The sequence below is a fragment of the Phascolarctos cinereus genome, unplaced genomic scaffold (assembly GCF_003287225.1).
Source record: "Phascolarctos cinereus isolate Bilbo 61053 unplaced genomic scaffold, phaCin_HiC Scaffold_4;HRSCAF=312, whole genome shotgun sequence".
Taxonomy (NCBI): Eukaryota; Metazoa; Chordata; class Mammalia; order Diprotodontia; family Phascolarctidae; genus Phascolarctos; species Phascolarctos cinereus.
This window is the reverse complement of record NW_027555847.1, coordinates 268,676,868-268,690,975: the sequence shown is the minus strand read 5'-3', so window position 1 is coordinate 268,690,975 and position 14,108 is coordinate 268,676,868. Positions and strand designations below refer to the sequence as shown.

The window sequence follows — 14,108 nt, the reverse complement described above, 5'->3', positions numbered from 1 at the left end:
AGGAGAGATCTTATGAAGGTTGGATTGTGTCCAGTGAGTGTGAAGGAGGAATTGCAAGGGACACACAAGTTGTGAGCCTGGATAACTCAAGATGGTGGTGTCCTTGTTCACAATAGGAAAGTTGGGAAGAGGGAGGGAGTTCGGGGAGTAAAGAGAATAAGTTTTGCTCTGGACATGTTGAGTTTGAGATGCCTGTTCAATTTGAGATATCTGAATAGCAGTGGTGATACAGTGTATAAAGTGCCAGGCCTGGACACAGGACAGCCTGAGTTCAAATCTAGCCTCAGACACTTGCAAGCTGACAAGTCACTTAACTGCCTCAGTTTCCTCATCTGTAAAATGAGTTGGAGAAGGACATGGCAAACCACTCTAGTATCTTTATCAAGAAGACCCCTAATGGGCTCATGAAAAGTTGGATGTGACTGTACAACAGAAAAATAATTGTCAGTGTAAGACTGGAACTCAGGAGAGAAATTAGGGCTGCTCTCAAGCCTCTGTGCTTTGTGAAGAAGCCATGGTGGGTAGGGTCAACTCCATAGAGTAGGAAAGCCAGAGACAATGAAGACAACTTTTTTCTTCCAGCTACGGGGTATATGTTTTTCCCTTGGCAAAAGAGTAAGCCTCATTAGTTTCTCCTCCCTGGTGGTAGTGCTTAATGAGTCTGCGTATTTAGCAGATTTAAATTCACTGGACATTTTTGGTTGGGCGATTTTGGCATCCCAGGTTATTATGGCTTACGGTATTTTGGGGGCTCCGTAGTCTGTCCACTAGGGTTTGGGTGCTGGAGAGGTGAGCTTGACCTGGAAAATTTAGGATTATCAGTTTAGGAGGACCACAAGGTCTGTTTCTTGGCCAGGCATCAGAATGTAAGAGCAACACTAAGCTTTGTCATTTGTATGATGGGTACTCGGAGATGTGAGTCTGAAGATAGATGTGAAATTGGGAAATAGTTTTTGAGACATGAAGTTCAGGTAGAATGCAGACAACCATAACCCAAAACTGAGCCTGAGAGTGCCAGGGGTGAGTCTGAGTGCTGCTGGGAAGGCAACTGCTGAAAATCCAAGCACTGGTCAGTGTTAGACTTCTTTATATCATATCAGCAACAGCTTATTGGAGTGCTTGCTGTGTATGTACGAGGATAATGTAAGGACATACAAAGAAGTATTAGATGATTCCCACCTTGAAGCTTGGAAGGATAGATTGGGGCTGGTTGGTAGAGGTCACGCTAAGCTATTTGGACTTTACCTTGTTTGGTGTTTTTTCAGTCGTATTAGACTCTTTGTGACCCCACCTGGGGTTTCTTTGGCTAAGATACTGGAGTGATTTGCCATTTCCTTCTCCAGCTGATCTTACAGATGAGGAAGCTGAGGCAAGCAGGGTTAAGTGACTTGCCCAGGGTCACACATCTAGCACTCTATCCACTGTGCCACTTAACTGCCTCTTTAGTAGCGAGCTACTAAACTTCCCTGGTAGGGAGTCAGAGGTCCTGAGTTTGAATTCAATTCCTCTGCTTTCCTTCCTGTGTCATCTGGAGTAAGTTACTCACCTCACTTTCCACATCTGTAAAAAACTTGATAATTTCCAAGATCCTTCCAGCTCCAAATTTGCTATTGTATGGGCCTCAGAATTTTGAGCTATGGAGAGACATGATAAAAGTGATAATTTAGGAAGATTAATGTGGTGCTGACATGTAGGTTTTTTTGTTTTGTTTTTGTTTTTTGCTGGTGGGATGAGGAAGCCTGTAAGCAAAAAGTATTAATCATTACGTTTGCCTGGGCTTGATGGAAAAGACATAATGAAGCCAGATGGGACAGGGCTTGGTGACTGGATATTAGGGGAGCAATCAGTCAAGGATTAGACCAAGTTTTTGAGGCTGAGTAATTGGGATGATGGTGTCCTTGAGAGAAATAAGGATACCAGATTTTTTTGGAGTGGGAGAGGGAAGGAAGGTGAAGAATAAGTGATGAGTTTGAGATAGATGATGGCAGGGCATCCAAATGGAAATGTTTTAGGAGCTGACGAGATACACAGGATTGGCGTTTGGGAAGAGAGGTCAGGTCAGGAGATACAGATCTTGTGGTATTTTGTATAGAGGGGATAAAGGAAATTGGAAGTGAATTAGATCTCTGAGAGAAAGAGTGATATAACTGAATAACAAGAATTTTATGTTTAAAATGCTTATCAGTCGTTTTTCAGTTGTGTTAGACTCTTTGTGACCCCACCTGGGGTTTCCTTGGCAAGATACTGGAGTAGCTTGCCATTTCCTTCTCCAAGCTCATTTTACAGATGAGGAAACGGAGGTAAACAGGGTGAAGTGACTTGCCCAGGGTCACACAGATAGTAAGTGTCTCAGGCCAGATTTGAACTCGGGGAGAGGAGTCTTCCTGACTCCAGGCCTAGCAATCTATCCACTGCACCACGTAGCTGCCCCAAAATGTTTTATAGACGCTATTAAAAATATCTCCCTGTCACTTCAATGCCGCTATCTCTTGTAACAAAGAAAAACAGGCAAAAGATCCCTATTTCTGTGGAGGACACCGCCATTCTTCCAGTCACGCAGATTCACAACCTGGGTTGTCATTTACCTCCCCTAGCCAATCAGTCAGCAAGTGTCTTCTCTTCTGCTTCTGTGTTTCTCTTGTCTGTCCCCTTTTATTTACTCTTACCATAATCATCCTAATTTAGGCCCCAGGTCTCAGGCCAAGGTCTCCCACTGCAGCCAGGGTCTCCCTCTGTCCCCCCATCCCCCCTCTGTCCCCCTTCTCTCCTTCCTTTGTTCTGCCTTCTTCTCTCTTCCTCCCCTTCCCCCCTCACACATTTAACCAGTTCCCTTCCATATTAAACTATTTTTGAATCCCTTGCCAAATCCCAACTCTGACTTATTCTACCATCAACCTTCTCTGCTCCCACTCAAGTGTTGCTGAAGGAAGCTAGAGGAAGTCATGAAACTGATGGAGCTGATCAGATCTCAACCAGGCCCTCACTGTAGCAAGATAACTCTTTATTCTTTCCTAATTGAATTTCTGTCCCACTCCCTACTGGGAGTGACCTAGTAGATAGATAACTGGCCTTGAAGCCAGGAAGTTATTGTTGTTATTGTTCAGTTATTTTTTTAATCATGTCTGACTCTCCCTGACCCTGTTTGGGGTTTTCTTGGCAGAGATAGTGGGATGGTTTGCCCGTTTCCTTCTCTAGTTCATTTTACAGATGAGGAACTGAGGCAAACAGGGTTAAGTGACTTGTCCAGGGTCACACAGCCAGTAAGTATCTGAGGCCAGATTTAAATTGGGTCTTCCTGACTCCAGTGCCAGCACTTTATCCACTGTACCACCTAGACCTGGTTTCAAGTGCTGCTTCTGACATAGACTATCTGTGTGACCCTGGGCAATCCCCTCCATTTTTTAGTGTTCTAAACCTGTGGTGGCCAGACTCAAATAGAAACAGATTCTTGGGGTGGGCATTTTACTTAGAAAACCACAAATTAACCTCTTCCCTATTTTATTGTATTTTTATTTGCATTTGTTAAACATTTTCCAGTTGCATTTCAGTCTGGTTTGGCTGTGAGTGTTGCAGGCCCAGTGAGTTTGCTACCTCTTATTCTGAGTAATTCTCTTAGGACTCGTAAGTTTTCTTTCCTGAATTCCTCGTACCATTGAAATCAGTGGTGAGCTCCTGTCTACAAAGAGATTGTTCCAAACTTTCTCTTCTCAAGTTTCTTCCCTTCCCTCTAGTCTAGATCCTCATCCCCCTCCACTGCCCTCCCAGCACTCCCACATTCCACCCTCCCAAATGAGAACCTTGGCATACTTTGCTGAGAAAAGCAAGGCCTTTTGAGTTCCCTTTTCTCGCCTTTTTTTGCATCTTGCAGCCCTTGACATCATTCTGCACTATCTCTTCCTTTATAGTCCAATCTCTGAAGGAGATATGACCCTTCTTGTCAAGGCCAACCCCTCTCTGAGATCCTTGATCTCCGTCATCTTGAGCAGATTGCCTCTACTGACATCCTCCCTTTCCCTCTCATTTTTAGTCTCCTTCCATCTACTGGTTCCTTCCCTACTGCCTACAAACACAAGTTTTCATCCTCAAAACAAAAAACCCTTCCTTGCTCCTACCATCCCTGCAATAAATTGTCCTTCAATGGGCAGTTACTGGTGTTGAATTGGAACACAGTTCCTTTTCCTCAGACTCCTTGAAAAAAGCGATTTCTGCTCATTGCCATCATTCTTCTCTTGTTCACTTCTGTTTTTTAATTTTGTTTATTTTTGGAGGCAGTTGGGTTAAGTGACCTGTCCAGGGTCACACAGTCAGTAAGTTTTGTTCACTTCTAAATTCTCTCCAAAATAGCTCCTGATCTTATAACTTAAAAGAAAGTGCCCTTTCTGAGTTACCAATGATCTCCTTATCCCCAAATCCCATGGATTTTTTTATTCTCAGGCCTCATCCTTCTTGACCTCTTTGCAGCATGACCCTGCTGACCATTTTTTCTTCTGCTTCTCTGACTGGAGCATCACCCATGTCATACCCACCAAATGTGGGTATCCTCCAGCGTCTTTACCTGGCGTTACTCTTTTCTCTCTGAAGTTTGGTATTCAGTGACGTCATCAGCTTCCGTGGGTTCAGTTATTGCTTATGCAGGTGATTCTTAGATTTATTTATTCAGCCCTAGTCTCTTTCCTGTGTTCCAGTTCAACACCAGTAACTGCCTATTGAGCATTTTGAAGTGAATGTCCCATAAGTGCCTCCAATTCCCTATGTCCAAAATGTAAGTTTTTGTCTTTCCCCCCAAATCCATCTTTTTCTAAACTTCTTTATTTCTAGTGAAGGTACCACCAGCCTTTCAGTCACCAAGGATTCTAACTTCAGTGTCATTCTCAACTCCTCATGTTCAGCACTCACCCTACTTATCCACTCAGCTGCTCAATCTTGTTTCTGGCCCCACCATAACTCTCAAATATATCCCCTTTATACTTGCATAGCTACCTCCTCAGATTGGGTCTTCATCACCTGGATTATCCTAATAGCCTCCAAAATGGTCTCATTGGCTCCAATTTTCTACGGTCTACAACTGCCAAATCTAATCTACAAATCCAGTCTGCAGCTGCCAAAATGATTTCTCCTAAAGCTCAAGGTTGACTGTTACACCTTGCATAATAAATTTTAGTGGCTCACTGTTATATCCAGGATGAAATGTAAACTCCTCTGTTTGTCATTTAGAGTTCTTCACAAGCTGGCCCCATCCTGTCTTTTAACCTTACTACACCTTATTCTCCCTTCTATGATCCAGCCATCCTAACCTTTAATAACTTTTTTTATTATGAACTTGAGAGTTTATAATATCTGCAAAGTGTACATCAGACTTAAAATGGCAGTACCAACACTGCCCTTATTAGTGTCCCTTCTGAACTTTCTTTTTTCTACTTTCTATATTTTTATTTATTTATTTATTTACTTTTGCCCCTTTTTTTTGGTGAGGCAATCAAGATTAAGTGACTTACCCAGGGTCGCACAGCTAGTAAATGTCATGTGTCTGAGGCCAGATTTGAACTCAGGTCCTCCTGACTCCAAAGCTGGAGCTCTATCTACTGTGCCACATAGCTGCCCCTACTTTCTGTGTTTTTAAAAATGTGTTTCACTGGCATTTTTAAAAATCACTGTCATTACCCCATACTTTCCCCAGCCCAACACATTGTCTCCTTTTCCTCCAATTAAAAACCTCCCTTGTAACAGATAAATATAGTCGAATGAATCAGATTTGTGTTGTATTGGTCATGTCTGAAAACATATGATTCATTTTGTCTTTAGAATCTCTTGTTTCTTCCCAGTGATGGCAAGCAAGGTTTATCATTGGACTTCTGCAGTTGTGAGCATTGGTCAGAGTGCTTAAGTTTTTCAAAGTTGTTCTTTTTTATTATGCTGGGCAATGTGTAAATAGTTCTCCTGGTTCTCTTTACTTCACTCTACATAAGTTCATACTAGTGTTCCCAAATTTATCTGAATATATGCCTTTTTGTCCTTTCTTTCAACACAATGATATTTCATTACATTTACACACCTTGATTTGTTGAGCCATTTGTCAGTAGTCTCCATTTTGTTTCCATTTTTTTGGCACAACAAAAAACTGTTACTATAAATATTTTTGTATGTATGAGTTCATTTCTTCTGTCTTTGATCTCTTTACTGTATAAGTCCAATAGTGGTATAGTTGAGTCTGTACAATTTAGTGACTTTCTAGGTATGCTTCCAATTTTTTTTTCAGAATGGTTGGACAGCTTCATAACTCCACCAATAACATATTAGTTATTGTCATCCCATAACATTTCCCAAGATGGCCATTTCCCCTTTTTTGAGTCATTTTTGCCATTCCGACAGGGTTGAGATGGAACCTCAGTTATTTTAGTTGCATTTCTCTTCTTTATCAGTGATTTGCAGTATTTTTCATACAGTTGTTGATAGCTTTTTTGTTTTTGTTTTCCAATGAGATAGCTGTAAAAGTTCTTAGCATGATGTGTGGTACACGATGGCTTTTTCTTTCCTTTCTTCCTTCTTCTCTTTGGCCATTTATCTGCTGGGGAATGGCTCTTATTCTTATATGTATTTGTATCAGTTCCCTATATATCCCTTAGGTGATGGTTGTTCAGTCATTTTTAGTCGTGTCTGACTCTTTCTAATCCCATTTGGGATTTTCTTGGCAAAGATACTGGAGCGTTTTGCCATTTCCTTCTTCAGTCCATTTTACAGGTGAGGAAACTTGGGCAAACAGGGTCACACAGTTCCTAAGTTCCTGAGGCCAGATTAGAATTGAGGAAGATAATTCTTCTGGAGTCTAGGCACTCTACCCACTTTGCAACCTAGCTGCCCAATCCCTTGGGCATCAGACATTTATCAGATTAATTTCCTCCAAATATTTGCCCCCCATTTACTGTTTACCTTCTACTTTTAATTGCATTGATTTTGTACAGTAACTATAGTTAACTATTTCAACTCTATTACCCTCTACTCTCGAATTCCTTGCCCTTGACTAATTCTGCCCTCTTACCATTTGCCCTTCCTGGATTACTCCCAGCATCTGCCTTCTCCACTCCCACTCACATGCTGTTGAAAGTGTGTTGTATTGTGTCAAATGCTTTTTTCTGCATCTGCTGATAGAATCATGTGATTTTAAAAGATTGTTTTTATCATTGATATTGTCTATCATGTTTGTAGTTCCTAATACTGAACCAATTCTACATTCCCAGTATAAATCCAACCTGATCATAGCATATAATTTTTATATATGTTACTATATTCTTTTTGCTAATATTTTATTCAGTCTTTTTGCATTGAATTCATATATATTGTCCTCTAGTTCCTTTTTTTTTCTTTTTTCTGTGATGTACCTCCGCAGTTTAAGTATCAGGACCACATTTGTCTCATAGAAGGAATTTGTTTGGATACCATCTTATTTTTGCAAAAAATAAAAGTACAATTGGAGTTAATTTGTCTTTTGATATTTTGTAAAGTTCACTTGTAAATTCTTGTGATCCTAGAAGTTTTTTTTCCCCATTTGTGAGTACATTATACCTTGTTTAATTTTTTTTCTGAGATTGGTTTATTTAAATTGATAACCCTTTTATTTTATGTTTTTGGAAATATTAATCTATTTCATTTATGTTCTCATTTTTGCATCAGAAAAACCAGGCAAAATACTTTTGAATAATTTCCATTATCCATTATTTGTTTTGAGTTCCTCTTTTTTCATTTTTGATGTTGGCAGTTTTTTATCACTATCTACTGTTCATGTAGCTATTAGTTTCTTTTAAAAACAAGCTGCTAGCTTTATTTAACAATTCATTTTTTGTTTCCTTGCTTTTCTATAGTTTTTTAGCTGTATGCCCAGTTTATTGCTCTATTCTTTCTCTTTTGTTAATGAAAGAGTTTAGAAATGAAAATTTTCTTCCTAGGACTGCTTTGACTGCATCCCAAGACTTTTGGTATGTTGTTTTATTATTTTCCTTGATGAAATTATCTATTGTTTCTATTATTTGTTCTTTGACTACCATTTCATTAGGATTTATTTGTTCTCCAATTCAGTTTGAATCTTTTGTTCAATTACTTTTAGTTATATTTTAAATTGTATTTTGGTCAGTAAAGAAAGGATATATTAACATCACTGCTTCTGTGCATGGTAAATTTTTTTAAAGGTGCCATACATAGCCGAGGAATATGTATGTTCCTTTCTATTCCATTTCAATAATCTCCAGAGATTTTTCATATCTAACTTTTCTAAAATTCAGTTCGGGTCCCTAGCTTCTTATTTACCTTATTGCTAAGTTTGGCTAGGGCTTAGAGGGGAAATGTCAACGGTTAGTTTTGCTGTTTCTTTCTCCCTGGAATTAGATTAACTTTTCCTTCAAAAATGCCATGCCATTTAGTACATATATGATGAACATTGATATTATTTCCCTATGTGTATTACCTTTAAGCATACTGATTTTTCTGCTTATGTGTTTTAACCATGTTTATTTTTACTGTTATATTTTCTGAAACCATGATGGCTATCCCTGCTTTTTTGAATTTGTCTAAAGCATAATACATTCTATCTCATCTCCTCATCTTAACTCATTATGAATCTTGTAAACAACATATAGTAAACAACACATAGTATTGAATTTTGCTTTCTGATGCATTCTAATGTGCCCTTCTCCATTTCATGGGTGACTTTTCCCAGTTTGCTCTTAAAAATTCCTTCCATTATATCTTGTATACTTTTCCCTCTTTTCCAAGATCTGTATCTTTGAAGGAAACTTCCAGATCCTTAAGATCACAGTTCATTTTTGAAAGATCTGTACAAAGCACACGGGTAATGTTTTGTTTTAAACTTGAACTGTGATTTAATTGGCATAGGAACTTCAGATGTGGAAACTCCCTTTATCACTGCAGGTCAGCACCTGTTGAGCAATTTATACTCTTAGATTTGCCTGGAGGCATTGAGGCATGAAGTGACTCACTCAGGGCCACACAACCACCCAGTCAGCCGCAGCGTTTGAACCGAGGTCTGATTGAGTCAGAGACTAGCTCTCAATGCACTGTCACACTGTCTTACCTTGTCTTTCTTGCTGAGGTCGTGAAGAACAGTGACCCAGCTCTGCCCTCAAAGAGCCTGCTTTCAAGAAAGCTGGTGCAGACCTTTTAATTTGACAAATAATTATTAAGCATGTACTATTTGGGAATGTAGAAATGAAAATAAAACCAGACATGCCAGGATTGAGTGCCTGGGGCATAGTAGATGTTTCATAAATACTTGTTGATTAATTGACAGTAAGAACTGGAATCCTACTTGGGAGTATGGAGTAAGAGACATAAATTGTAGCCAGATAAATAAACACAATGTAATTTGAGGAGGGAGAAAAAACAAACTGGGGGGAGGAGGAATATCAGGGAAGGCACCTGAGCTGAGTTCTATAAACAAGTAGCTAAAACGTAAGTCAGATGGTGTTTAAATTGGTGAAGAAAGAGGGACATGAGGTAACTGAGATAAGGATGGCTCACCTTAAACTGAAGGAATCAAGGAAGATTTTGTGAAGGTAGTGAGACATGAGCTAGGCCTTTTAGGAGAAGGATTTCAAAAGGCAGAGGTCTGACATGAAGAATTCCTTTTAGAGACGTTGAATAATTGCATGTGCCCTTGCACGGAGACAGCCAAGAGCATGATAAGACTGGGGAACATAATTTCAATGTTGTTGGGACATAGTGTTTGTAAAGGGAACTAATATGAAATAGACTGGACATGGAGATTGGAAGTGTGTTGAAGATCTTGTATGCTTGGTTAAGGAGTCTATATTTCATTTAGAAAGCAATTATAAGTCGTTATTTTTAATAAGGAGAGTGATGTGACCAGAACTGTGTACTAGGAACATCGCTTTAATAGCGATATCAAAGATCAGTTGAAGAGGGGAAGGACCAAGAGATGAGGGAAGAGATAAAAGGCTTTTCTAGTAATCCTGGTGAAGTAATTTGGTCCTGAGCCAAGGTATTGGCAGTGGGAATGAAAAGTTTTGGTGGAGGTAGATTCAGAAGTACCTGTCAGCTCATGAATGGGGAAGGGGATGGTGCATGAGAAAGAAAGACTTGAAGACTAAGGTGTCTAATCTGGGTGACCTGGGGAATCAACAGAAGGGGAAGTGAGGAAGATGGGCCAAGTTTGGGGGTAAGATGATATGTTTTCATATTTTGAATTCGAAATGATGAGAGGACATGGGATGGTGGAAGTGGAACATAGAGATACAGATTGAGGTGGTCATCTGCACAGAGGTCATAATTAAAGGTATGGGAATTTTTCAAAATAAAAAAATTAGAAGAGTTGACATTGTTTTACATATTTTTGCAAATCTCTGTAATGTCTGGCTTAATAGAAAATAGCCAGATTCTCATGTTTCTCCATTTAGTCTGTTGTTGGCTGTTACTTTGGTTGAAGTGTATAAAAATCAGGCCTTGCATAGATATGTAGTTGGAAAAGGGAATTTTTAGACAAGTGGTGTCTTAGTATTATTATGGAAATCGTGTTGACCTCCAGGATCCCCTAAAAGGATCTCAGGGGTCAGTAGCCCACATTTTGAGAACTGCTGGTGCAGTCTAAACCCCTCATTTTACAGATGAAATACAGGCCCAGAGGTTGTGACTTGTTTAGGGTCTCACAACTAACTAATGGCAGAACTGGGAATAAAATCCAAGATTAACTTTATTTTGTGACATAGCTGTTTGGATGTGAGTACTGCCTTAGGCCTTGAAATATTACAGTTTAAATAAGAACAGTCAAATCAGTAGAAATTTACTCAATGCACACTGTGTCAGACACTACTTGGCACTGATGCTTTGTGCTAAACTATATGTTTTTCTTTTGGGTAGATGAAACTGGGTAATTGGGATACAAATCATAAAATGCTGTATGTTTATACCGTATTCAGTACTTACTCACTTCCACACGGCAGGTTGCAGTCACCTTTTTGTTATTTCAGGCTCCCTGGGGCCAAGACCCTAAACATTGGAGTATGATTGCAGTGATAAGGAGAGAGAACAGATCACATCATTCCCTAGGTTCTTTGACTCTTTCTTTGGGTTGTCTGATCTGTCCAGAGAACACATCTTTGCTAAAGAATGAGCAGAGGAGCCCTTTAAATCCGAAGGGCTTAGACAGGCAGCACAAGACGGTCTTTTGTTTAATAATAAAAAAATTATAATAATTATCAATGATAACAGACTACTAGTAGTAGTAATAGTAGTAGTGGTAGCTAGCCTATATATAGTGCTTTTGGTTTGCAAAGTACATAACAAATATTATCTCAATAACCTTGGAAAGTAGGTGCTATTATGATCTCTGTTTTACATATGAGAAAACTGATGTAGAATTGCCCGAAGTCACACAGCTAGTAAATGTCTAAGTCAGGATTCTAACCCAAGCCTTCATGACTCTGGGTTCAGTGCTCTTTCCGCCATCCCAACGATCAGCCTTAGTTACCACTTCCTATTGATATTGCAGGGCAGCTAGGTGGTGCAATGGATAGCGCGCCACGCCCAGAGTCAGGAAGACTAATCTTCCTGAGTTCAAATATGGCCTCAGATATTTACTAGCTGTGTGACTTTGGGCCGTGTGTGTGTGTGTGTGTGTGTGTGTGTGTGAGAGAGAGAGAGAGGGAGAGACCTTGTTTGCCTCAGTTTCTTCATCTGTAAAATGAGTTGGAGAAGGAAACCACTATAGTACCTTTACCAAGAAAACCCCAAATGGCGTCATGGAGAGTTGGATGCTAGAAATGACTGAACAGCAACATTAAGAATGCTTTCGAAATGTCTTCTAAATTCATCTGTTCTACTACTTTATGCTTTCATTCCTGCAATAATGTGCTAGCTGGCCTTCCTGACTCTAGTATCTTTTCCTTTCCCACAAGTAGTGTGTGCCTGGCACATATTACATGCTTGTAAATGATGTTGACTACCTTGTTGACCTTCAGTCTATCCTGGACATCGCTGCTAGGTCAATCTTCCTAAAACAGATGTTCACATGTCATTTTTCCAGTTAAAAAACGATGATGACAACAGACTGCGGTGGCACCTCATTTCCAAGAGGATCAAGTATTGAATTCTCTGCTTAGCTTTCCAGGCCTTCCAGAATCTGGCTTCCTCCTCCAAAGTTTTGATCTTGCACAATAGGAAATATAATAGTGTCCTGTTTCCTCTCCTGCCTCCCATTAGTTTTCTAATCAAAAAAAAAAAAGTGAGCTGGCTTATGAAGTCATTGACAAAGGTGAAGTGGGTCTAAGGTGAGATAGAACATAACAAGAACATAACAAGACCAAATTGTTCTACCAAAAAAAAAAGTCTACTATTTTACAATTTCGCCTGCAAAGTATGGGTGTACCTGTCTTCCTACAACCCCACCAGCATTGAGTTTGGCCTTTTTTGTCTATTTCTTCCAATTTTATGACTGTAAAATGGTATCTTGATGTTTTATTGCATTTTTCTGACTTAATGAGATTAAACAGTTTTAAATGATTATTTACAATATGTATATACTCTTTTATAAATTTTTTTGTACCTTTGATCTTTTTTCTATTTGGGACTGTGTTACCCTTGAATTTTTGTATCAATACCTTAAACGTTTTTAAGTTTTCAAAATTTTTTATTTATGACTTTTTTTTTTAAACCTCAGTCATACTCCAATAAACTAGCCATTTCCATGTAAAATCTTCCCTTTCAACATGGAAAAGAGGTAAACCAAACCAGTGGACATCGAATTATATGCAGTATTCTTTACCCATAGTCACTCTGCTTTTTACTAAGGAGAGAAATGAATTTCATTATCTGTTCTCTGAGACAAAGACTGAACTCATTTCCTGTGAGTTCACGTGCTTTTCAGTGTTGTTTTCATTTATGGCATTGTAGCCATTGTCTTTGTTGTTATGCTGGTGTTTCAGCTTTCTTTATTTTGCATCAGTCCATTCAGTTCTTCCCATGAGTCCCTGAATTCCTTATTTTTATTGTTCCTTATGGTGCAATAATATTCTATTGCATTCATAAACTACATTTTGTTCAGTCCTTCCTAAGTTGATAGTTACCCAATTTTTTACTTGTCTTACAGTTTTAGATGTTGAATTTTTAATTGTTACATCTGTGACAATCTTTTTTCCGATCTCTTCTGTTTTCTTACAATTATATTGTACCTAATGTTTTTATTTTTCTGTAATCAAATTCTTGTATCCTCAGCAATTTTTTTTATTTAATAGTTGAAAATGTATCTCCTTTTCACAACTGAGATGAAACACGATATTGCCTTTTAAAAAGATGATAAAATTTTAAATATAGTTTTTTAAAATTTTAAATTATGTGATCCAGCCAGAATTTATTGGTGTATAATACAGGGAGAGGATTAAATTTAATTTTTTCTACTATAATGCTTGGTATTTCACCAACATTTTAAAAATGAGGAACCCTTCCTATGTTTTTATTGTGTACAGGATTATCAAGCACTGGTTTTATCTATGTAGACCCTCAGACATCATCTGATCCAGTCTGTACCCCTCTCCAAAGTTTGTGACAGATAATGAATTATACAGACTGTGTTTGAAGGTCTCAGGTGGTAGAAAACTCATTCCATTCATGAACAGCTGTGTTAGAAATAACTCTGTTGAGCTGACATCTGTCTTACTGCATCTTCTACCTTCTGAGGCCTTATTAACTGATTTATTTCATGATTCTGTGGTTACTCCTAGTTAAAACCTCTTCTCAAACACAAAACCCCACCAAAAAGAGTACTAGGCATCTTTTTTAAGGTTATTTCTTTTTCAGGGTCTGCAGGTTCAGTTGTCAGCTCGTTGCAAGTAACACTCAGGTCTACCTGTCACTGTTTGAACTCTCTCCTGTAATGTTGCCCGAGGCGGCGTTCTGAAAAGCACATTCTCTGTGTTAGTTGTCTTCTTCTAGTTCAGCCTCAGAACATAACTGAGGGAGTCATTCACTTCTACTACCCATCGCTATGCCAAGATTATTCTTTGGGGATGGGAAGTGAGCAAAACGGCTTTATTAACGTTTCCACAAATAGGAAACTCAGGCTTATTTTCATCTTGTAACTGTCTACT

General features: G+C 38.9%; 1 protein-coding gene across 4 annotated transcripts in view; it reads left to right on the top strand.

Moving 5' to 3' along the window:
• The window catches only part of PTPN3 (protein tyrosine phosphatase non-receptor type 3), a 288,986-nt gene that overhangs the window by 58,334 nt on the left and 216,544 nt on the right, over window positions 1-14,108 (top strand). The gene's annotated exons all lie outside the window — the stretch shown is intronic.